The 22,330-nt window shown below is 50.3% G+C and overlaps 1 long non-coding RNA gene across 1 annotated transcript in view; it reads left to right on the top strand.

The window, feature by feature from the left end:
- Window positions 1-7,866: 7,866 nt before the first annotated feature.
- Window positions 7,867-22,330, top strand: part of LOC137859630 (uncharacterized) — a 97,532-nt gene continuing 83,068 nt past the window's right edge. Inside the window, exons 1-3 of the long non-coding RNA XR_011098423.1 lie at window positions 7,867-7,969; window positions 8,074-8,133; window positions 14,897-15,004. This is a non-coding gene — a long non-coding RNA (uncharacterized lncRNA). The remainder of the gene's footprint in view (window positions 7,970-8,073; window positions 8,134-14,896; window positions 15,005-22,330) is intronic.

Raw genomic sequence — 22,330 nt, forward strand, 5'->3', positions numbered from 1 at the left:
CGCCTGGCACCCAGCGCTGCTGCAGCACAAGCAGCAGCGATAGCAATGCAGGTTAGGGCAAAGATCTGCAGTTTAAAACTGCTCCATGTTGCTGCCACAATAATGCACTGTGAAAAGACAAGGATTTGTTCTTAAATAAAGAACAATTCTTCCCTTTCCTACAAAATTGTCAGTGGCTCAGAGAGGTTCTCAGAGAGGTTGCTTCACACACGTACATGAATGTGACTAAAAAGTATTTTCCTGTAGCCTTGCAGAAAAACAGTGTTTTGCAGGCATGGCAAAGTAAGCATGTTGTATGCACAGCTCATATGTGAATAAGCAAATATTTGCCTGGAGGGTACGGGATTTGCTACTGGTGTCTGTGCTGAGATGTGTGTGAACGGTTGGGCAGTGAGCATCTGTAAGGAATGTATCCCTTTAAGCGGGAGCATCTCCAAATGTGTGCACACCTTTTCACTGATGTGCTTGTGCCTGAGAGGGAGGTGAGAGTGTTTCTGTGTGCACGCTATGGACACACCTGGGCATCCCCCAGCCGCTGGTGGATGTCAGTATGCAGGTGGGATGGGCACTTGTGTCAGCTGTGAGCGGGAATGTGCGGGGACACGCATGAATTCGTATGTCTGCAGGTGGCTGGCCGTGTCTGCGTGGCGAACTGTGCTTCTCCTCCTGCTGAGAGCTAGCGCAGGACGGCGGGACCGGCAGGACCTTGGCTGGCAGTCTGGCAGTATGAGACAAGCTTGCAGAAGATGAAGCAGAATAGACAACATGAAAGTTATTTTTGTCTATCAGCTGAAGCATTATAGAGACATCAACAAGCTCTTGTCTCATGCCAGCTTAATTCCTAGTTAATCAGCAGTCTGCTTGGGCAAAGGAAGGAACTCACATCAGGGGCTGATGATGAGCCAAACTTCCCAATAGTGATTCGGGAGCCTGCAAGGAGCCCTAAGTATTGCTCTGCCTGCACTTGGCCACGTTGCTGCCTGCTGAGCAGAGCCCTGGGAGAGGTGGGCATGTCATCAGCTGTGTCCTGGTAGGAACCTCTCCTGTCTGGGGAATATGGGTTGGTCCTTTGGCAGTCCCCCAGACATCGCCAGTGGCTTATTCTTGACCATGTGTAATCAGATGCCTTATCCAGGCAATTTGAAGTGACATAAATAATTCCTGTGCTTCCGTCCCCTCTCTTGGGGCAACTCCACATGACCTGCAAATTGACTCTTGCTTGCTTCACTCCCAGTACATCTAGTGAGACCTTCTTCTGTTTTCAGTGCCTTTTTTCTTTCCCCCACTCATGAACTGAACCCCTCTTTGCTCATGGGACTTGTATATTGCACCCGAGGGCTAGCTCTCTGCCTTTTCTAACCCGACTTTCCCATCTGCTTGCTGAAGAGCCACCTTCTTCTTGTTCTTCTGGCTGGCTTCTCTGATGCCACCGGAGTGGTGTGGGAGGGTATCTGCCTGCTCCGTGACTGGCATGTGTTTGCCGCAGACCTACAGCCAAGCTAATTAAAGTGCTGATTGCACAGGTCCTGGCAACCAGCCTGAGTCACTTTCTGGGAGCGCCTGGTCCTGTTGGTACAAATATCCGGCGTGAGTAGCAGGAAGAGGCACAGTCTCATCAGTAGCTGCTCAGGGTTCAGCCAAATGGGTTACCACGGAGTGAGCTGGGTTTGGGAATGCCTTGAATATTGGCTGTTTCAGGCACTTTCTGTGCATGCCTTGTCCTGAAGCACTCTATACCAAGGGCAAAGTCATCAAGGGCAAACTCTGCCCCCACCCTGCCCAAAAAGAAAAAAAAAAAAAAAAGATTAGGACTAAGCTAGCATGAATTTCCTGGGTATTAGAAAGCACCTGTGGGCAGTTGTTATGGTATAGCTGGTGTTCATGCCCCATCTGCTTTCACATTGGGATTTTATCATGATTAAGTGTAGTGTGATTTAACCATCAACCACTCGTGTAACTCCTGGCACATGAGCTTGCCTTCAGCTTTGCTGGACGGATTGATGCCTTGCCCTCTTGGATGCTGAGCAGGCAGAAGTTTATTTTGTACTTGAAAGGGAAGTGATCAACGAATCCTGGGTGCCATGGTCATAGCTGTGGTTGAAGACCTTGTCTATCAGACCATAGGCAAAAAATGAGTGGAGAGTCTTAGCTTGGCCCTGCCACTGCTGCTGAGCTAACAGATGAGAGGATTTGGTGTCATCCGCTGCTGTGCTCGGTATGTATTGCTCCATATCATTAATAAACCTGTGAATTGGCCTGACACCAAATTCAGCTATTCCCTCCCCTGTGCTGATCATTACCGTGTTACCTTACCTTTGCTTTACGGGCCATCGGCCAGGTTTCAGCCCACGTGACGGTGCTCTGTGCAAGCCCATCTGCTGTTGCTTTCCTGCGAGGAGTTTGCCAGGCCCTTTTCTCAAGGCTACTACAGTACTGCTGGACTTTTATTTGCCTTCCCCTCAGTACCGATACAAGTTCATTTGTGTTCTAGACTTTTCACCATTTCCCCTGCGCACTTTCTGCCAAGGGAGTTTATCATCAGGACTGCTGTGAGCCCCGGCAGCCCAGCAGAGGCCAGCACAACTGTGTGCAAGGTGCTGCACAAATGCACACAGCACGTGCAGCCTGAAGGCAACGGGGGGAAAGGCTGAGAGGAGAAAAAAAGGCACTGAGAAGGGAAGTGGCTTGTATTGCTTCCCCTAGCATGCTCTGATTAGGAGTTTCTCATCTCACGTGCCACATTAAATGCTTCCAACTGTTTTCCTGTTCTGCTCTTTTCAACAAAGAGCTCCAGGAGCAAAGTCTCGTTGCTCCCTGCAGCTCTTAACCAACCTGTTGCTCCCTCTGGGGTCTTCCCATGTAACCCCACCTACTTTGGCCTGGGAAAAATTGAAAGCAGATCCTGAGAATACTTTTGGTGGGAAGTACCTGGTCAAAGCCTGGCTACAGGGGACAGCTGAGGCTGCCAGGAGGCAGCCTGGAGATGGGCTCCTATTCTTTGGTAAGGACTGAGCAGGGGTAATAAGATCCATCTCCTAAAACCTCCTCTGATCTCCCCATTATTTCCACACTGGTGGATTCTTTATGGTCACTGCTGAAGGAGTGCATATCCCATCCCTGCTCCATCCTGCTCAGGTCTCTCCTAGCAGTGACACACAGAGAGGAGCACTGCAGAGAAAAACGTGCTCCAACTTTGGCACACAGCAGGTGGAAAATGCCTCAGGATGTCTCCTTTGGTCCTGTCCATCTTTGTGTCGGATTGAAAGGAACCTGTGAACATACTTCAGCTTCTCTGATTGCATCTGAGTCACCCCGGGCTCTGTTCTGGGGCTGTGTTTGCTGTTTGGGAAGTGGCCTTTCCAGTTCCCACTCCCTCCTTGCTGCACCTGGATATGCTCCAAGACTCGGCTCCCCCCTGTCAGCCCTAACAGTGATTAATAAGGACGCGCATTTCCTGGGTTTTGCACCCATTTTTCTTAAAGTCCTGCCTGCCAGTGGAGAGGAGGCTGAGATTATAAACCACTGCTGGCATGTGAAGGGCCCAGGGGCAGCGAGTCTTGGAGAGGCTGTGATGCAGTTCCAGGCATGGAGAGAGCACGGGGCTGCTTACAGAGACAAATTCTGCTGTCAGCTGTAGGCTTCCCGCAGCTGAAGTGAAACATTGGGATCTGTGGCTCATTGTTATTCACACTGATACCTCCTCAGAGGTAACAATCCCAACAGTAGCTGTTGTAGTGCTTCTGGCTTTTGCAAAGCATCATTGTTTCACCATCTCAAAGATCAAGAAAAGCCAACAAGTGGGCATCCTGGAAGATTTTCCATCTGACTTGAGACTTTCATATGGTTTCTGTGAGATGTAACCTGCCTGCTGTCAACCCAAGCAGCCAAGTTCCTTTGCTTTCCTTTCTCAAATGGATCATGGTCCAGGCAAGCCTCCCCTTGTAACCACTGACAGTCAGACCTGAGCGCAAAGCTCCAGGTCAGCCTCTGTAAAAATCACTGGTAGGGGCCGGGAGGTTTCTTGGATTCCTGTTGCTGCCTGGCTGTGGTAATGTCCTGTTGCCTGAGCTCTGCCTGCCCAGCTCCACAGGTAAAGCAACACCAGGAGCACAGATTGTTTTGCAGTCAGTCTTCCCTTATTAGTGGAGTGACTTTATCAGCCATAACTGAAGCTGTAGTGCTGGAAAGGTAGGGTATAGATGGGCTGGGTATCCAGAGGACTACAGCCAAGTTTGGTTGGACACTACGATGCTCTCACAGCTGCTGTTGCTGTGGGACAAGTCTTAAGCTTCTCTCTGCTGTAAGGATGAGCTGTTCATTATAAGGGTGCTGCTCCAAAAGGATGGGATGAAGCGGAGCTCCCTGGTGTTGCCCCAGGTCCTGCGGGGGCTTGGCTGAAAGGCAGCGTTTCCAGTGCTCAGCCCTCCGCTGGGTTCACCTCCAGCTGCCCTGGGGTAAGCTCAGCCTGCAGAGCAGGGAGTCAGCCAGGGACAGAGGGAGGGAGCAGCACTGCTGTGTCTGTTGGAGCCCCTGTTCATGTCGGGGAGAGGTGGAGGAAAGAAGAGATGAAGGCAGAAAGTGGAGACGATACCGGTGAGTAACCTTTGGAAGTGGGGTTAACCACGCTGCTTCCAGTATTGGCCACATCCTGCTTAGAGCCAGGCTGTGTGAAGCTGGTGTGCTGGTGATAGCAGCCAGAATGCCCCAGCTCACAAACAAACAAGCAGAGAGAGGAATAGAGGCAGGCAGGAAGACAGGTGCCCCTTGGGCAAACACTTGTTAAATTGACAAACTTGTAGAAAATGATTAAGGCTCTTGCTGTTCCTGGTCCAGAGGGGCCCTGAGCTGCTGCCTCGAGCTAAGATACAAAGGTAGTTCCTTGGGAGCCTGCAGTGGACAGGGCACAGAGGGAGGTGAAACAATTACTGCCTGTCTCTGCGGTGCCGTCTCTTGTCAACTGTTATTTATGTTTCCCCAAATGTTGCATTCTTCTTACAGGGAAAGCAGGCCCCGCCAATCTATGGCAAAATAATTGCAGCCACCTTCCTCTCCCCCCCTCTTTCTCTTTCCCTTCCTCTCCACCTCCCTCCTTGCCACATCTCACTCTCTCTGTGTCAGGTTTGTCTGGGATCCCTTCGATGAAGGATGGCAGTGATCAGGAGTTGCTGTCACCCTGCTGGAAGCAACCCTAGGACAAGAGCCGTGCCCCCACAGCAGCTCTTGCTGGGGTCACGTTGTGCTGTGCTTTGTGTCCTCCGTAAGCTTGTGATTGAGGCAGTAGAGAAGTTCTTCCCTGTCCTTTGCAGCTGAAATGTACTTCAAGGAATTAGGTGAGACAATGTCCACAATAGGGCCCAGCTGTACTGCCCCCGCTTGGGGGCTGAGCAGAAAGGCAGGGTGGTTACAAGCCTCCTTGCCGCCCCTCCTGAGGGGCTGCCCATGCTGCCACGTCTCACACACTGCCCCTGCACTCGATTCACCTGGGAGGCCTCCTTCCGAGCAGCAGAGTCAACCCGGGGCCCTCAGAGTGGGACAGCTCGTGCCAGTCAGCAACCTGACACAGCCAGGGCTCAGTCTGTAAGTGCTCGGTGCAAAGTGGGGTGCAGCTTAGAGCGTTTTTGGCAGGGGCCTGGTGTCTTCCAGCAGCCCCTGGCATGTCCTGCAGCAGGGACTGGCTTCTTCTCCTCCAGTGGTGCCCTACACTCAGACAACAAGGTGAATGGGAAGAAGCCTTTTCCATCTCTTCTGGCCTCTCTGAGAGCAGGGGTGCTTTGAAAGAGAGCCCTCAGCACTTGGACACGGTTTCAAACTTCGGGCTTCCCCTTACCTCCCGTTCTGTCCACCATCCCCCTTCCCTTCATTCCAGATACGCGCAGAGCCTGTCAGGAAAGGGTTAAGTGCTGCTTACCCCAGCCAGCTTTGCGTATTTAAAGTGAGTAAAGGTTTAATTACCAAATGATGACAGTGTCATATGGTTTTGGTGATGGCGCGTGGCATTCGATGAATGCAGAAGAGGGGAGGATGTGAGAAAGACACTGAGTGGCAGTGGGGAAGCGAGGAAGCTAAAAATGCCAAAGACAGTAAAACATCTGTAATTTGCAATTCGCTAGTGTTCGCTGATTGCTCATGGATTAAAGATTAAAATCTATTCTCTGGCAGATGGGGGAGAGAGAGAGAGGAAATTCTTACGAGCATGTTTTGCATCTGCATTTCATTCTGCTCCTCTTTACAATAATCACGGATGAGGAAATAAACCCAGATCTGGGCTGGCAGGAGGCGGGGAAAGCACACAATATAGGCAGGACTCAGCGTGCTTCTCCTGCTCAGGAAATGCCAAACAGAGAGGGGAAGGAGCCGACATCAGGAGTGCTCTTCTCGGTGCCTGGGACGCTGGTTTGGCTGCGCTAGGATGAATGTTCCCGCGAGGCTTGGAAGTGCCAAGAGCCAGAGCAAAGTCTTTCTTCTGGTCACCCCAATTCTGCACTGGGGGGTTTCTTTGATGGGAAGGGGACGTTAGCCATCTGTCCCGTCTCAAGGGATGCCTGAGTCTGGCTACAGTGTCCATGACGTGATGTTAACGCTCGCAGGCAAACAATACAAGTAGAAATAATGTTTGCAAGTATAAATCATTTTTATAACTTCAGCTAATCAGAATCTGTCCCTTTTATGGGCATGATGAGCTCTCTTTCTCCCTCGCTCTCTCTTTTTCCCTCTCTCTCATTCTGACTCTCACACAGGGTTTCTCAAGTGTGCAGGACATTAAAAGAAAAATGGATAATAAAACTGCAAATGCGGGGCTTGCTCCTGAGAGGTGCCGGGTACTCACGGCTCTGGTTGGCTTCGCTGAAGCCAGCTTTTGTGCTGAAACCCATGATCTGAAAGGCACCGGGCCACCCTAGGAGCCGCACAAATGGCAGCCTTGTGGAGGCTGGGGAGTGCTCCCCAGCCATGGACTGGAGCCAGCGATCTCCTGCGTGCGAAGTGTTTGGGCCGTGGAAATCCTGTTCCCTGGAGGGAACAAGGGTCACACCAAGTGATTAAGACAGCAGAAAGGACCTCAGAGCTCCTGGCCTTGGCCCAGTTCTTTGGGTGATGGCTTTGGTTGCCTGGAAAGGCAACTTCTCCGTGCTCCAGTATAACCCAGCACAGACGGGGAACTGTAATTCATTTCTGCCCCAGCTGCCTCCCACTTCACGCAGGGCTGGCTTAGCTCCACCCAAACCAGCAGCTATTTCTGTGGCAGTAAGCTGCCACTGAACATTTATAAAACGTCTTGGGAGATGCTGCACAAAGGTGGGGATGGTACAGCCTCTGGATGAGGACAGTCATCCCTCAAACAGCATGCGTTGCCATAGCATTTATTACACGAGTGTACTTGTACATGAATTCCTTTTCGTGCACACACCTCCATCTGTATGCACGTATAGAGACACCTCTATGGGGCCCTGCAGACCTGGTCCTCACCCAATGACACCACGCACTCTTGGCATTCAAATATTACCCTTATTTTGGGTGCATGGAAATGGTAAGTTGAAAATGTGAAGTAGAACCAGGACTGGGCCAGGACCAGTTGGAATGGATGGATATTTGCAGTGAAACTGGGAGAAGAAAGTGGCCTAAACATCCTTGGAGTCCCCCACATCACGTCCCTCTTCCATGCTCATGCCTTGGTTGCATACTAGGTTGCAGTCCCCTGAAGTGCTGCCCCTGAGCAGCCCCATATGGAGCCATGGGAGGCAGCTGGCTGTGCAGGGCAAAGCCACCCCGTGACAGGAGGGGATGCTGCAGGCAAGGCCCTGCCGCCGGCCCCTGCACCTGAGCGGCCTGATGGGCCTCACCTGCGCCTCCCACCCACACACCCTCTGCCCATTGGCCTGGGAGCTTTCATCACATCCCACCCCTGGCCCTTTCTCTGTGGGTTGGGGGTGCTTCTCCTCAGCCCTGTCCTGTGGAAGGATCTCGGACTGAGGTGTAGCTTGGTTCAGAGTGCTGTTGGCAGCACCATCTCATGCTGCTCCTGGCTGGGCTCCCTGGAAGGACACTGAACCTAATCCAACACTCTGTCTTGTCCAGGAACACTGATGGACCCCACTCTAGTAATGTTGTTTGGATGTTGGGAGGCTGCTCTAGTTGGTGAGTGTTGCCTGTGCTGTGGCTGGCTTTGCTTCCTAGCTAATCTGCTGCTGTGGAGCAGCCCTGCTCCTCCTCAGTGATGCTTTTCAACCCACCGTAACTGGAGTGCTGGGCTGATTTTTTATTCAGTTGTAGCTACAGTTCTTTTACTTAAATCATCCTTTTCCTGGTTAGTCGGAGATGTCCCTTGTCAGCAGTAGAATTTCTCCTTTCCCAGGTCTCCTAACAGTAGCTGCTTGCCTTCTGCCATGCATTTTCAGCTCTGCACCAACTGGCATGCTGTTCTTTCTCTTACCCCTGGTTTGGCCGTAGAGCCCAATGCTAGCCCTCCAGGTTCCAAGTGACCACATCTGTCAGAAAGCTTTCTCTCTGGGCAGGGGCTGCAGGGCTCTCTCTGCAGCTTTGCAGAAATCGTAGGGTTACAGTTGGCTTCTGTTAACCTTTAGGGATGGGAAAAGGTAAAATACAGAGCAGTATTACTGTGGGGCTGTAAATGTACCACCAAATATAAGCTGGAGCTGCCAGGGAAACGTAGCTGGGAAATGTGTTTTGGCTGAGCAGTGTCTGCAGCTTGCCTATGGCTGCCGGGGGAACTTGGGGTTCTGCTTTGGGCTCTGCTTAGAGATGAGAGAATAAAATAGTTTAGAGATGTGGTGGGATGGGATTGGAAAGGTTCTGCCGGAGGAAAGTAGACAGGGCCAAGATACATCATCTGATAAAAGTCTTTGGTATGGGTGACAACTTGGGAAGTGCTGGGGCATTGTTTAAATCCTTACCAAAAACTTTGTTTTATATTCAGCTTCATGTTTGGGTTTGATAAATGGGAAGGAAATTGTCAGAGAGAGAAATGAATGTGCACAGGAGGAGAAGAAACCAGTATGCATGGGCAAAAAAAAGGAAATGGCATTTGATTAAGAAGAGGAAAGTGATCTCTTTGAATTGGGTCGCTGCTGTTGGACCACTGGGAAAGCAGTGTCTCTGTTTGCAAGTGATCTGTTTCACCAAGCGAAAAAGATGAGGCAGAGCAGAAGAAAAGCTGAAGAAAGATCAATGGGAGGAGGGGGACAGCATGGCAGATTTAATTAATTACTGCATATTAAAATGTTTGTTTACAGTAACAAACAGCTACAAGAGGTCTGATGTTAATTAATTTACAGCATTTTTCACCAGTCCCTTTGCCGTTGCTGGCAGTCAAGGAGGTAACACGGTGGCAGGTAAGATAATGTCTCTTTGGGTTTGCAGCAGCCTCTCGGAGGTGAGCTGGGAAGGTAGCGCAGTGCTGACTGGCTGCCTCAGCAAGGCATGGCATGTGGGGAATCTCCTCCAGCTGGTGGGGGAGGCATCGTTCCCCAGCCCCAGGGCATAAAGCCTGGGCATAGCCTGGATGCTGAGCTGTGTGATGGTGGCTGCCTGGTAAGGAGCCAGGCCTTGTGGGATGGGGTCTTGGTGTCCTCCTGGTTGTGCTGTAGGTGCAGGTGTGCTGCCAAACTGCAGCTAATTTCCCTGTTGCTGTGGGTCCTGCAGCCCCAAAGAGATCTGAGCAGCCTCTGGTATTCAGTGCTACAAAATCGAGCCTTTCTGGGGCTAGTGTGTAGGGAATCACGGTCTCTTCCGCATGTGGAAGTCTGGAGTGCTGTGTGTCCTACCCCAAAGGTGGATGTGGTCAGTCTGCATGGGCATGTAGCAATCCTGGGCTAAGCTGGTAGTAGGGGAGATTATACCTGGAACAGGGCTTTGCATTTAAGTAGATATGATCCCAGGCATTTTCCTTCTAACAAATCAAAGTTCAGGCCCTGGGGAAATCTGCATGTGTGTGCCTCCACTCCAGCATGGCTTCTCTGCCTGACTGCCTCATGTTGTGCCCACCCTCCTGCCCTAGATGGTCTTAGAGGGCACAGGAGGGATGGTTTTTGTGCACCATCTGCCTTCCAGCTAGGTGCCTTCAAAGCGTATGGAGAAGGTCTATGTGAGCTCACCAGCTGGCCCAGGCCCTAAGCACAATGTGTGGGCTCTGCAAATGGAAGCAAAACCCAAAGGTTATTCAAAGCTCCACTGCACTGAAACACCTGGAGGCCTTACCAGGGGTCTGGGAAGCCCCTTCATGCCCTGTGTAATGGCTGGGCAGGTAATTATGCATGGAGGGAGCAAGGCTGAGCTTGAAATCTGTGATCCTGGTTTCACTGCTGTTAATACTAGCGAAGTGGTGGTGGAGGTGTGGATCTCACACCTGGCTGGTTCCTCAGAGCTGGTGGAGCTGTGCTCCCTGCTCCTTACTGGGGAGCCCTCTGTAGATGCAGTTTGGTAGCTCGTTATGACCAGACTGGTAACACTGGGGAGAAGGAAGGTCTCCTTACACCACTCCTACCAACACTGAAGACCTCCAGGCTGAAACTCCAGCTGGGGTGAATCAGCCTGGTTTCCTGAGCTTCACTGAACCTCATTCACGTTGGTGTTTGGACACTGTGCCTCTGCCTAACAGCTGCCTCAAGGGAAAGTCATCTTCCACTTCTGGAAGCTCCTTACCTGGGTTTCTGTGTGTGGCTGCAGGTGGGCTTTGTTCTCATCTCTGTGCGGGCCTTTGCTGTAATCCCATAATTGATCTCTGCAGTGGCCCTGATATTGGCCCTGTCATTTTAATTGGCAGTTAACACTTGTAATTGGTCCTGACTGTATCCCTCTGGCAATTAGCTCTTGTCACGGTGGTTCAGTTCCAAGTCCTTGAGACCGGGTGTTAAGAGGTCCTAACACAGGCCTGCCCAGGCTGCCCCTTGCTGCTTATAATTTGACCGGCTGTGATTTGGGCTGTGAGCTGCTCTGCTCCGCCCTGCTGGTGGCCATGCCCTGATCTCAACATTGACACTCGGTTGTTGCACTTCTCCCTTGCACTGACCTCTGCAATCACGCCCCGTAGCAGAGAACCATAATGGTAATTGTGTGGTAATCCAGGAGGCAGCGGGGAGGTGTGCTGGGGCATGGGACCCAGGGAGTCTGGGCTAACTTCTGTTTGTGAAACACTCAGCCTGACTTCTGTGAGTGCAGGCAGGTGGCTTTAACAGGTGTGGGAGCCTCTTTGCATCCATGTCCTTCATGGCATTGAGTAACTTCTGCATCCCAAAGACAGAACAGTCTGCTGGGTTATGAAATGACAAGGGGCTTCTAGGTACTGAGCGTGGCAGGGTGAGAGCAGGTTCTCCTGTAAGTACCATCTTGTTTCAGAGATAAGCCTGCAAGGCAGCAAAACCTTTGCTGACGAATGATTTCTCAAACTGTTAACGGGCTGAACATCACTGAACATCTGGGGAAGACACCGGAGCAGCTGTTGCTGCTCTTTAACTTTCTGATTTTCCTTTAACCAGAGAAGTGCTGGCAGGAGGCTAAGTGGAAAAAGTAGGCCCCAAATGGAGGGGCCAGGTAGCCCCTTGAATGAGATCAGTTGTGATAAGTGACCAATCATTTTGTAGGGTGATAATCATTTTGTAGGGTGCTCAAACACAGGAGGAGGTTGTCAGAGATGTTGTGGAGTCTCTGTCTTTGGTGACACTCAAAATCTGACAGGATGCAGCCCCGAGCAACCTCCTCCTGGCCTTGGTTTGAGTGGGAGGCTGGGCTAGATGGTCTCCTGGGGTCCTTTCCAACCTCATCTACTCTGCGATTTTGTGGGATGAAAGAATCAGAGGTGGAAGGAGATCCTGGAGGATCCTTCTGGCACAGGCACTGTGGGACACGGCCCTGAAGCTCTTCTGAGAACCTCCTGGAAGTCTTTGAGGTGGGGATCTTGGCGGCTTACTTGGAGCTTACTCCCTTTAACTAAACTAACACTCATAAATGACATATGAGAGCAGCGAGGAGACACTGTCCATCTCCTGGGCTCTGATTGCCAGCTGTGTTATAAAGCTCCCACACCGCTGTCTCGGAGCAGTGGTACACTTATTTACTTTCCCAGTGTGTTGGTATTTCACTTCACTTTTTTCCTGCCAGAGATAAGTGACTTCTTTAGTCCTGAATAATAAGTAAGTAAAATAAATGTGCACGTTGAGTTGGTAATTCTGACTCCAACTTGAGACACACTGAAATCTCTCTGAGCAGAGTTTGTGTCAATTCTGGCTCATCAGGGTTGTAGTTGTGTTTTGTTGCCCAGTCTTTGCTTCTGCTGTTTTGTTCTTCAGGCTTCTAGTTAGTTCTAGACTGATCAGGCACCCACAGGACTGAGAGCTAACCCTGGCAGTAGCTGATATGCCGTGTGCTGAGGGTGCAGATGGAGGCCAGAAGTGGGCAGAAAGGCCAGCCTGAAGGTCTGGGTTGTGAGGCTGCTTTAGGGATGAGAAGCCTTTTTCTGGAAGATCTCAAACTCACTAGGTGGGAGCTGAGGCTTGAAGGAAAATATGGGCCTGTATGGGCTCACCATACGATTCGAAGATTTGGCGGTGTTCTTATCACCTGAAAACACATCCAGAATATACCTGGTTTCAATCCCTGCACTGCAAGTTGTTGAAGCAGGGGCAGTGTGTTGGCACTGCTCAGTGCACACTGTAGTGGAGTGGGGACTTCACGGGAGCTGCTGGGTGCTGAGGTCAGCCTTTGAATGAACAACAGCATTTGGGCACGGGCTGAGCCCAGATGGGCCTGACTGCCCAGTCGTGCCTGTATTGTGGCTGTGGGGTGTTCGTACGAAGCCAGTGAGCTGCACTGATCTGTATTAGTGGAGTACCTGGTGCTCTGACTCCAGGAAGGTTGCTCCTGATTTACACCATGGGAAGGGTGACCGCAGACTGAGCAGGTACATCTGTGTGTGTTTGCTGTAGGCTGCTGCCTTCCCCCACTGCTTTAGAGTAGCTTACCAGTGTGTGTATATATATATATTTTTAAACCTGTAAAGCCTCTAATTTGTCTTTAAGGAGCAAAGTAAATGTTATTTCACAAGGGGCATACAATGCTCTCTTGATGGAGGTAGCTTGTATAAATCTGTAATAATAATACCAATAATAATTATTATTATTGGGTAATCTCCTGTTCAGGATTCTGGCTGCGCAGGCAGTTCCTCTGCATTTTGATAGCCTTGTGGCCAGTAAGAAAGCATTAAAAATGATGCAAGCATTTAACGTTTGTGAACTTAACTCTATAAACTTGATGGAGTGAAAAGAATCTTTTTGTTCTGTGCTGAGCTGAGAAATGTTCTGGCACTCTGGACACCTGCCATCTTCCCTTACCGCCTCTTTACGTCCTGCTGTGAATCTGCAGCATCTTCTGCAGTGGCAGCAGCTGGCAGGACTCAGGTGCCTTTATCTCCCTGGCAGCTTTCTGTACTTGTGCAGCACCTTGCACTACGCAGCCCGAGCTCCTGCATGTGGGGCTCCTTAGAGCACCAGCAATGAATATGATAAATAATAAAATCTGTCAACAAAGAACAACGTGACCCTGTAAATCATTGACAGCTAGAACAAGTGTTTTCTCTGTGGGAAATGTCTGTATTACTCTTTCATCTCTTTGTCTTTCTGATGCTGTCTTCAGACAGTAGCCAAATTTGTGGGGTGCAGATGTTGAAGAAGGTCCACAACTGGTGTTGAGATGCTGGGGTGTTGGCGGGACCGCGCTGATCTCTGCTGTTGCAGTACAGCTTCCTTGGACAGCCTCCTGTAACACTACACTGGGTGTATAATTCTTGTAATCACTCAGTAGGCATGTTTCTGGGAGCGAGATCTGAGCCAAGGCAGAAATCTAATTCAGGATCTCAGGCGATCTTTCTTTCTCCTAACTGGTGGCCTTGGGCTCAGAGTGACTGACTCACACAAGGAAATGAGTGTGACCCGTACGGTGTTACTGCTATGTGTGCACGTAAGGGCAATTGAGTTGGCTGATATCTGATGAAATCACTGATGACTTTTTGGTGACCTCTGATGGAAAGGCCACGTCTGAGACCGGGAGATTTTTCCTGCACAGTGGTCTGTCATAAACAACAGCACCTCGTTGCGATATGCTGGCTCTGCAGGAAACAGCAGCAGTCCAGCATTTCCAACTTGTCTGTATGAAACTTGGAGGCCTGAACCTTTAGTTAGCTTACATCAGTGTAGCTCCCTGGAAAACAAGGGAGTTTTACTTATCTCCTCCAGCTGGTTCTTAAATATTCAGCACCTAACCTTGGATTTTGCGGTATCCGTGTTCTTATCCTACCCCTGAATGGGTGTGCTGCTTATGCTAAGTTTTGAGCAGCAGAATGTTCTCAGTACTAGTAAATATGCACTTAGGAATCAAACCTTTATCTTTAAGGCTTGAAAATGTTGGTCAGAGCAACTCCCATGTCTGTTGCAGGTTTCTGGAGCCTGTATATATCTGATTTGTGTGCAATTCACACTAGTTAGTAGCAAGTGAAGAGAGAATTGGGTCACACAGTTGCTGGTTCAGCCCCAAATACAACTGCTGATGCTTAGGAAAAATCAGGCAGTGTAAAGAGATGAATTAGGAGAAGACTGAAACCTGTCCCTTCTGGTTCCCCAAAGAGGGGACAATGCACAAGCTTGGGGACTGTGGATCACACAGTACAGAAAACAGGGAAGGGTTAGAAATGCCAGCCTGATAAACAGCAGGATTGACAAGAAGCCAGAAAACCACATGAACCAGAATACATAACTCGCAGCCCGTGGCCCACAACACTGCTATCTTTCTTTACCAGTGAGTAGTCCTGCCCTGTCTCTGCTCTTTAGGTAGCTGACTTGTCTTTCACTTCGAAACTTTTTAATGCTGACAGTATTTATTTTTCTTCCCCCAGGAGCTGCCCTAACAGCCTTGTTTCCCACTGGTCCCATTGGAGCCTAATCCCAGCTCTGCTGCTGCTCTGTCATCAGTCAGGACCCAGTTCTCCGGATGGCTGTGTGTGGTATGTGATCATCTCCTGTCCTTGCTCAGGCTTCTCTCTGGGTGCACTAGGATTAGGGAGGTGAGGAAGTGCTGATGCAAAGAGGGCTTGGGGTGAGTCTGCAGTTAAGGGAAAGGATTAAGCCCAGTTGGCTTCACAGATGCTGTAGTCACTGATGTCATTAGAGGTTCTGGTTGACTTCCTTACATCTTTTGGGCTGCATCATCAGATGTTACAGGCCAAGTGAAGTAGGGTATAAGGCTTTCCACCAGCTAAGAGCTGGCCATCACTCTGTGCTGCTGCTTTGCACAGCACCACTGCCATTGCGTGTACTTCTGCCTGTCTGCACCTCCCCTGCTCTCTGCCCTAGGACAGGCTGGCAGGTGTGGATGTGGCTCCCCTTTGGACACTGCGTACAATGAGCAGTCACAAAGCTCCAGTGGTAAAATGTGTTTTGAAAAGTCAGTGAATGGCTCTGAAAGGCCCCTTTCACATCCTGCGCTAACAAATGAAACTCCTTGTTCTATCAAAATAAGATTGATAACTCCTCTGTCATCTCACATCTAATATTCTGAATATTGAGAGAGGTGTGGGTTCCCCCTGAGACACCGGCCTTTTTGCGCATCTCCTCCTTCATCTCCAGAGAGCCTGCTTGGAAGGCATGGGGGGGTTGCAGGGGGAGAAAAAGGAAAGAAAGACTTGGGGTGGAGAAAAGGAGAAAAATGACAGAGGAGCTCTTTCCTTTTTTTCATTTCATCAGCAACGAGTTTCTCATTTCAGAGCCTGGCAAATGAAATTGTGCTTGTTCAGCCACAATGAATGATCCTCTTTCCCTAGCCATCCCTGTTCCTGCCCTGGCCTCCCCCCACCTCGCTGAAATGAGGTGGCCCCTTGGGGCCACTGAAATAGGTTTCAAAAATTAAAATGTTCATGTTTTTATGGATGCTAGAAACAGTGAGCTGTTTCAGTTAAAACTTTTGAGAAGTTAGAATTGGGGGGGGGGGGGAAGGGAACAGAAAAACCAAGGGAGCTCAAACCAACCTGCAGCAGATGTTTTTTCAATTTGCCATGAAGGGGCAATCCAGGTATCTGTCTAAACACTTAACCATGGGTTGCTTAAAGGAGGACAAGAAGAAAATACTTTCTGATCTCATTTCTCCCTTCCCTGTTCCTTCTCGCTCTCTGATGTTGGGAAAAGAAGCAGTAATGACACCGGGAGCAATTGTGGATGCCCTGAAATGTGATGCTGGACACATCTTGGCCAGTTGGAAACTGTCCTAGTTTCGTTCCCTCTGAAGGGGCTAGCCCTGCTCAGCTTTCTGTTGGCCACTCAGCCTTCTTGCTGGGAAGTTTCCTGTGCCACAATTCGAAAGCTTCACTGGTGCACCCTCCTGTACCCTTGAGTGGTTTTGTAGACAGGGCACAACTTGCTTCCTTGGCAGTAGGTTGGGGTGCCGTACTGCCCTCTGCATAAAAGAAATATGTTGCCCAGAGATGGCTTGCAGCCTCTTGCGCAGAAAAAACCTTTCTGCAGGCTGTGGCTCGGGGCAGATATTAATTGTGTGGCTCCCAGTAATTCACTGTATCTCAAGGGACCCGTTGAGCTTATTTAACAAAGGTCAGCTAAATTTTCTAGGATCCTACTGTGGAAGCAGCATCAGTAGAAACCTTATTTATCCTTGGCGTCCAGCTCCTTGACTGCTCATTTCAAATGGCCGTGGTGGGATAAGCCCAAAGCTGGTGTGGTGGTGGTGGGCAGTGTCAGAGCGCCAGCATAAGCAGCCTGACAATGGGTGCTGGGCTGTGGCTGCACTGCCACTGGGCGTGTTGGTGTGCAGCACCTGGTCCGGCAGTGGGCTGATGGTCCCTGCTCTCTGGCTAGCTGGGGATAAGTCACCAAACACCTGAGGACCTCTCCTGGGACATGGTCAGGGTGCCTGCAGCAGACCTAAGTGCCAGATCTGAGAGCAGCAGCGGTGTCTCAAGCACAAGCAATTATCTCTGGAGGAGGGAACAAACAGCTGCCTTTGGCACAGCTCTGGATCAACAGTCTCAGGGAGGGCAACTTCACCTCTAGGGTTTCCTTTTGCTGATGTGCCACAATGCTGGGATCTAGGGAGGGTGGGCACCATGGAAGCTTGATTGTGGCACTGCCAAGAGCTGGATGGGGAGAGAAACTCCTGCACTGGTCACTTCCAAAGTTAGATTTCAGCCCTTTCTTCAACCCTGGGACCCTTTCCTGCTGTTAACACACTGGTGGGGATTCCACCATGGAGGGAGTAAAGCTTTCCTTGTGAGTTTGTCTGTGCCAAGAGAAAGGGCGGAGGGTGCAAAAATCATGGTCTCATCTAGCCATGAAATACTACATAGACTCTGAGCCAGATGTGATCCATCTTTTGAAGGAGAAGGCTTCATGGTGGTTATCACCCCGTTGTCATCCTGCTGCTATCTCAGGTAGGCGGTGCCTGGGCTAAATGTAGGAACCTGACTCACTGCGATTCAGTAGCCAAGTGCTTCCTGCACATTTTTGCTGCTGTAAACTTTGCTATTCCTCCTCTGGTGCTCTTCCATCCCGTCTATGTACAGGTGGCTTGTTTTCAAGCACTGACCCTTCCAAGGGTGAAAGTTATCTGAAGGTGCAGCTTGTATGGCAATGTGAAGGTCTGGTTTTGTTGTGATGAAATCTGGGCCCTGTGTGCTCAGTACAGCCTTCTGCATTGGCCTTCCTACCTGCTCCAGGTCTCCCTGTCAGTGCAGGCAGCCCCAGGCCTGAATAGGGAACCAGAACTCTGCAAGAGAAAGGGCTTAAAAATAAGAAAGTTCATCTGTGTGCAGACAGTCTTTCCTCTCTGATGAATTATTCTGTTTTATGACACAGTTTGGGATACCTCCTGCAGCTCATGGGCTGCTTTATCTCTCCATCAGCAAAGAACAGATGCTCTCGGAGCACCGGGAAAGCCAAAGGAAAAATGAGTGAGTGACAGGAAGCAAGGAGAACGGGAGGCAGGAGAAATGCTTTTCCTTTTTTTCTTCACTTTCCCTTTCTTAGCCTCCCTGTGCTCTGCCTGCTCCCATCAAAGCCGCTGGAAATTGTTACCGACAGATCGAGTGTCTTCCAGTTTCTGTGTCAGGGAGTTTTGCCGATTCTCTGAACCATGCAAAAGAGGGGTCAGGCAAGAGAAGGAGAGAGCAAGAGAATGACCAATTCAGCACAGCTCTGGCTTTATCACTGATCTGGTCAGGTTCACTGGGTTTTAACTCTATGAGCCAGTCAGGCTTAGAAACTCACACCTTTGTTATCACCTTTCAAGAGGAGGGAGCGGGCAGTGTGAATTCTCTGGGGTCATCTCGAGAGGCAGGCCAGGGATCACTCCTGCAGCAGCCTGCCTTGCCCTCACCTTCCACAGCACGCCAGGCACTTGGATGCTCTCTGTCAAGATTGATCACTATTTATTATCCCACAGATCAGGGCAGGGACAGAGGCACGCTGGAGGAGATTTGGGGTCCTGCTTTGCCCTCCTGCCATGGCTTTGGGCAGGGAGGTGCACAAACTCGCCAGCACCAAGCACCCCTGCCATTTGGGTCTGGATCCGAACTGAGCTCTGAGGTGTTGGGACTGCTTTTGGTTCTTACCTGTGTTCCTGCAGTGGGCACAGAGGCTGTACTGTACCTGTGTGGGTCTAAAAGCAGGTTCCGCTCCTGCCTGTCCCTGTAAAATTGCTCAAGTGAGACGCTTGGGCAATTTCTTCTCCTCCTCCTTATGGATCCTCCTTCTGCAAGTTGGAGCCTGGTAGCAGCAAGAGCTGGAGCGTCGCATGGGGAGCACGATATTGCAGCTCACAGTCACGTTGCTGGAGGCTTAGGTCTGATGGGTCTTGAGTGGAGGCTTGGGGAGTCTTTACTTAGTTGGAACAAAGTCTCTGCAGGCCCAGATTAGTTCATTAAAGCCTGGTATCTTGCTTCTGCTCACTGCTAAAGCTTTGCTCTGATGTGTTGCTGATAACAGTGCTGAATGTGCAGGTCCTGAAAAAAGACATCTCCGCCTTTAGCAGATGCTCTTGTACCATCGCATCTGTCTGCAGCGTGGAGGGTTAGAGGCTGAAGTGGCATTGCTCAGTGGAGGAGAGGAGCTGTAAGCTGCTGGGACATCCTGTGCCTTCTGTGTGTGGTGGGGACCATCAGGATCTTTGGGAGCCACTGTTCTCCTCTCCAGAAAGTCTGCTGTGACCCCTGTGCCCTAGGGATGCTACGAGAGCCGTGCCTGGTAGGGGTGCCAGCTCAGGGAGGACCTCAACCCCCCCACACCACAGTGCTCTGTGTAGCTGTTAGCTGGGGGGGTAGGAGGGTGAGATAGCAAGGGGGGGAGCAGTGTGCACATTCTGGGGGGGCTTTGGCAAGGATGGTGCTAAACACAGGTTCAGAGCGATGTGTACAGACAGCAGCCGCAGGCCAAAGGGAGCTGGCTTTCCTGCTGGCCTGCGCCTCTCCCTCACCCTGCGGAGAGCAAGATGCTGGCTGAGGAGTTGGTTGCTAGAGCTAGGGTGCTAAAGAGCCCCTTCTGCAAAGGAGCACATCTCCAGACCTCTCAGCTCCCTCCCTCCAGGCAGCCTGTCTGTGAAGGTTATGGGCACCACGGGGGGAAATGGAGCTTCTAGAGGTTCATATGGGTCTGCTCTGTGGCACAGGTGTTGCCCTTGTTTGATAGCAGGAGTTTCTGCTTGTGTTTAACTTTGCTTTAAGGCTTCTGGCGTGGTGGCGATGTGGCAGGGATTTAGGCACTGATAGGCAGTAGGGACCTTTGGGAATGTTGCTGCTGGAGCAGGGCAGAGCCCCAGATCAGGCTGTAGGTGCTCCACAGCCGAACAGCAGTCAGGACCCTGCACTGCAGAGCTCTCAAAGGTGGAGCAGTGGGAAAAGAGTGGGTGTGATTTGGTCTGGATCAGCAACAAGCCTGGAAGAGGTCCCACACCAACTTCACCTGACTCTCTTGAAGCTCCTCATCTGTTTTCTCTGAAGCAAAGATTGTCTGGTGTTTGGAAGAGGTCTTTGTTGTGTGTGGCATTGCTGGCCATTGACAACAGGAGGAAAGAGGTAGGTTCAGTACTTGGAGTGGAAAGTGCACGTGTTTGAGATGGGGGCTGTTAGATCCTCTGGGGATTTGAGAGACAACCTTGGAGCAATTTCAAGTAGTTTGTTTCCCTTCCTGCATGGGTATCACCCTTGCTGTGGTCTTTTTTCTGATGGCTTCTGTGGTGCACTGCTAATTACCAATAGTGCTACAAAGGTGTCCAGTGTCATAATTATGGAATATATTGAAACTGAGTAGATGGCTTTTGATTTTTGACTTGGTATAGGCAGAACCAAGTGCAATTGAGTAATGAGTCTCTTAGTTTTGACTTCTTCAGAACTTGCAGAATGTACTTGGGTTGTATTTTCCAACTCGCTGTTCCCCGTGACAAAAGCACAAAGCTAAAGCTGAAATTCTCGTCTACTCGTGGATCTCCAAGAGCAAGGGCTATAATACGCTTCACACTTAGTATTGTGTGTGAGATCTGGTAACTGCAGGGAAAAAAGTGTCAGCAAACATCCCATACCAGGCAAGCCTCAAGGCAGGTGAGATGCTGTGCAAGGCGCGTAGATGTCAGGTCTGTTCCGTTGCCATCAGCTTTGTGTACCTCATGCTTTCTTCTGTGCTGAGACTATTCTCACAGGGTTGTCCAAAAATTTCAGCTGGGCTTGGCTTCTGAAATGCAGGTTTGATGTGTCAGGAGGGGCTGCTGAGCAATATGGGGAAGGAAACAAGGAGACGAGGAGCCTCTGGTTGGGAATCACCCATTTTTGGTCCTGGATGTGGCTCTCAAGGCTGATGTCGTCTGAGTGTGGGACCATGAGCAACAGCCACACTGTCCCTGGACAAGGTGCATCCAGGTGGCCTGGAGCCTCCTTTGGTAGAACAGCCCTAGCAGGGCTGGAAGGAGCGGGTATACAGCTGCCAGGAAGGGGAGACTGAGACCTGTGTTGTGGTACTCACAAGCCAGGGGAACTTTATTATACTGGCATTACAATTAGCAAAGGGTGTGTGTGTGCTGAAAGTGTGTGTGTGGGGAGGGGGAGTCAGGGAGGGGAAAGAGCTGGCGGTGATGGGAAGGAAGGGAGGGTGCCCTGACCTCTCCTCGTAGCCCTGACTGTGTCCCCATCTGAAGGTCTGGCATATCCACTCTCACTACTTAATGATAGTGACATTACCCATCCGCCCAGCATCGCGGGGCTTTTGTCTTCATTCAGGCAGAAATGAAGTTCTCCTGGGCGCACTTATCAATCACTGCAAAGCTCCAGCTGTTCCGGAGCCTTTGGATCGACTTCAACAGCCGTGCTTACAAATTGTCTCTGAATAGCACCGAGCTGAGACCCCCTTTTTTGTCATTGTCTTCCGACAAATGTTTTTTTTCGGCAGCCTTTCGCAGACGTTGCCGGCTGCCTTCTGCCGCGGTGATTGAAAACAGGCCTGTTTTGCATTCTCCTGCCGGAGTCCTGGGTTCAGGGAGCTGTCCCTGAGTGCCACTCCAGCGAGTGCCGTGCCAAAGACAATTACATGCATAGTTTTGCTGATTGCATTAAAATCATTAGAATGAAAGATTCTGAAATCGTACATTAAGGGGGGAAATTAGAAAAAGCTTCAGAGACAGACAGCAGCGTCCCCAAAGTGAGGGCAATACAATTAGCTCAAATTGTGTTACATACACACAGACTAGGAGTAGCTCCTGTAACAAATGACCTTATTATTGCTGCTCCCTCTCTCCCTTCATTCCTTTTTCTCTCCTTCACTCCCTTCTCATTCTCATTCCGTCTTTTTTCCCTTCTCAGAAACTTATTCTTTGTCCAGGACTGCCATTCTCCTCGTTCATCCCTTCCTCTTGCTCTTCTCCCCTTCTTTTGTCTCGAGGAGTGCCTGGGCAAGGTTGGTCATGGGATCCCTGGAGTGCAATACTTTGCTTCCAGAGCTGCTTTGCAGGCCATTTAGGAAGAAGTGACTAAGTGCAACCCCAGAAGTTAATTTTCAGCTGTGCAAGAAACTTTGCTCTCTGGGGGAACGAGGAAGTACACGACTCCAAAGGCTTTGTATGTGCACCAGCCATCAAGACGATGGAAGCAGCTGTCTAGCTGTACTCCCTATCCAGTGCCAGGAAGGAGACTAGTAACTATGCCTGAGGTGGGAAATCTTCCTGCACACCACAAACACGGGCACAGCAGGAGGTGAAGAAAGCTTAATTCTGGAAGGGAGAGTGAGGATTCTTCAGCGAGAATTCCAGGTTGTCAAAATAAAAATAAAAATAAAAATAAAAATCC

This window comes from Anas acuta, chromosome 7 (genome assembly GCF_963932015.1).
Source record: "Anas acuta chromosome 7, bAnaAcu1.1, whole genome shotgun sequence".
NCBI classification, from domain to species: domain Eukaryota; kingdom Metazoa; phylum Chordata; class Aves; order Anseriformes; family Anatidae; genus Anas; species Anas acuta.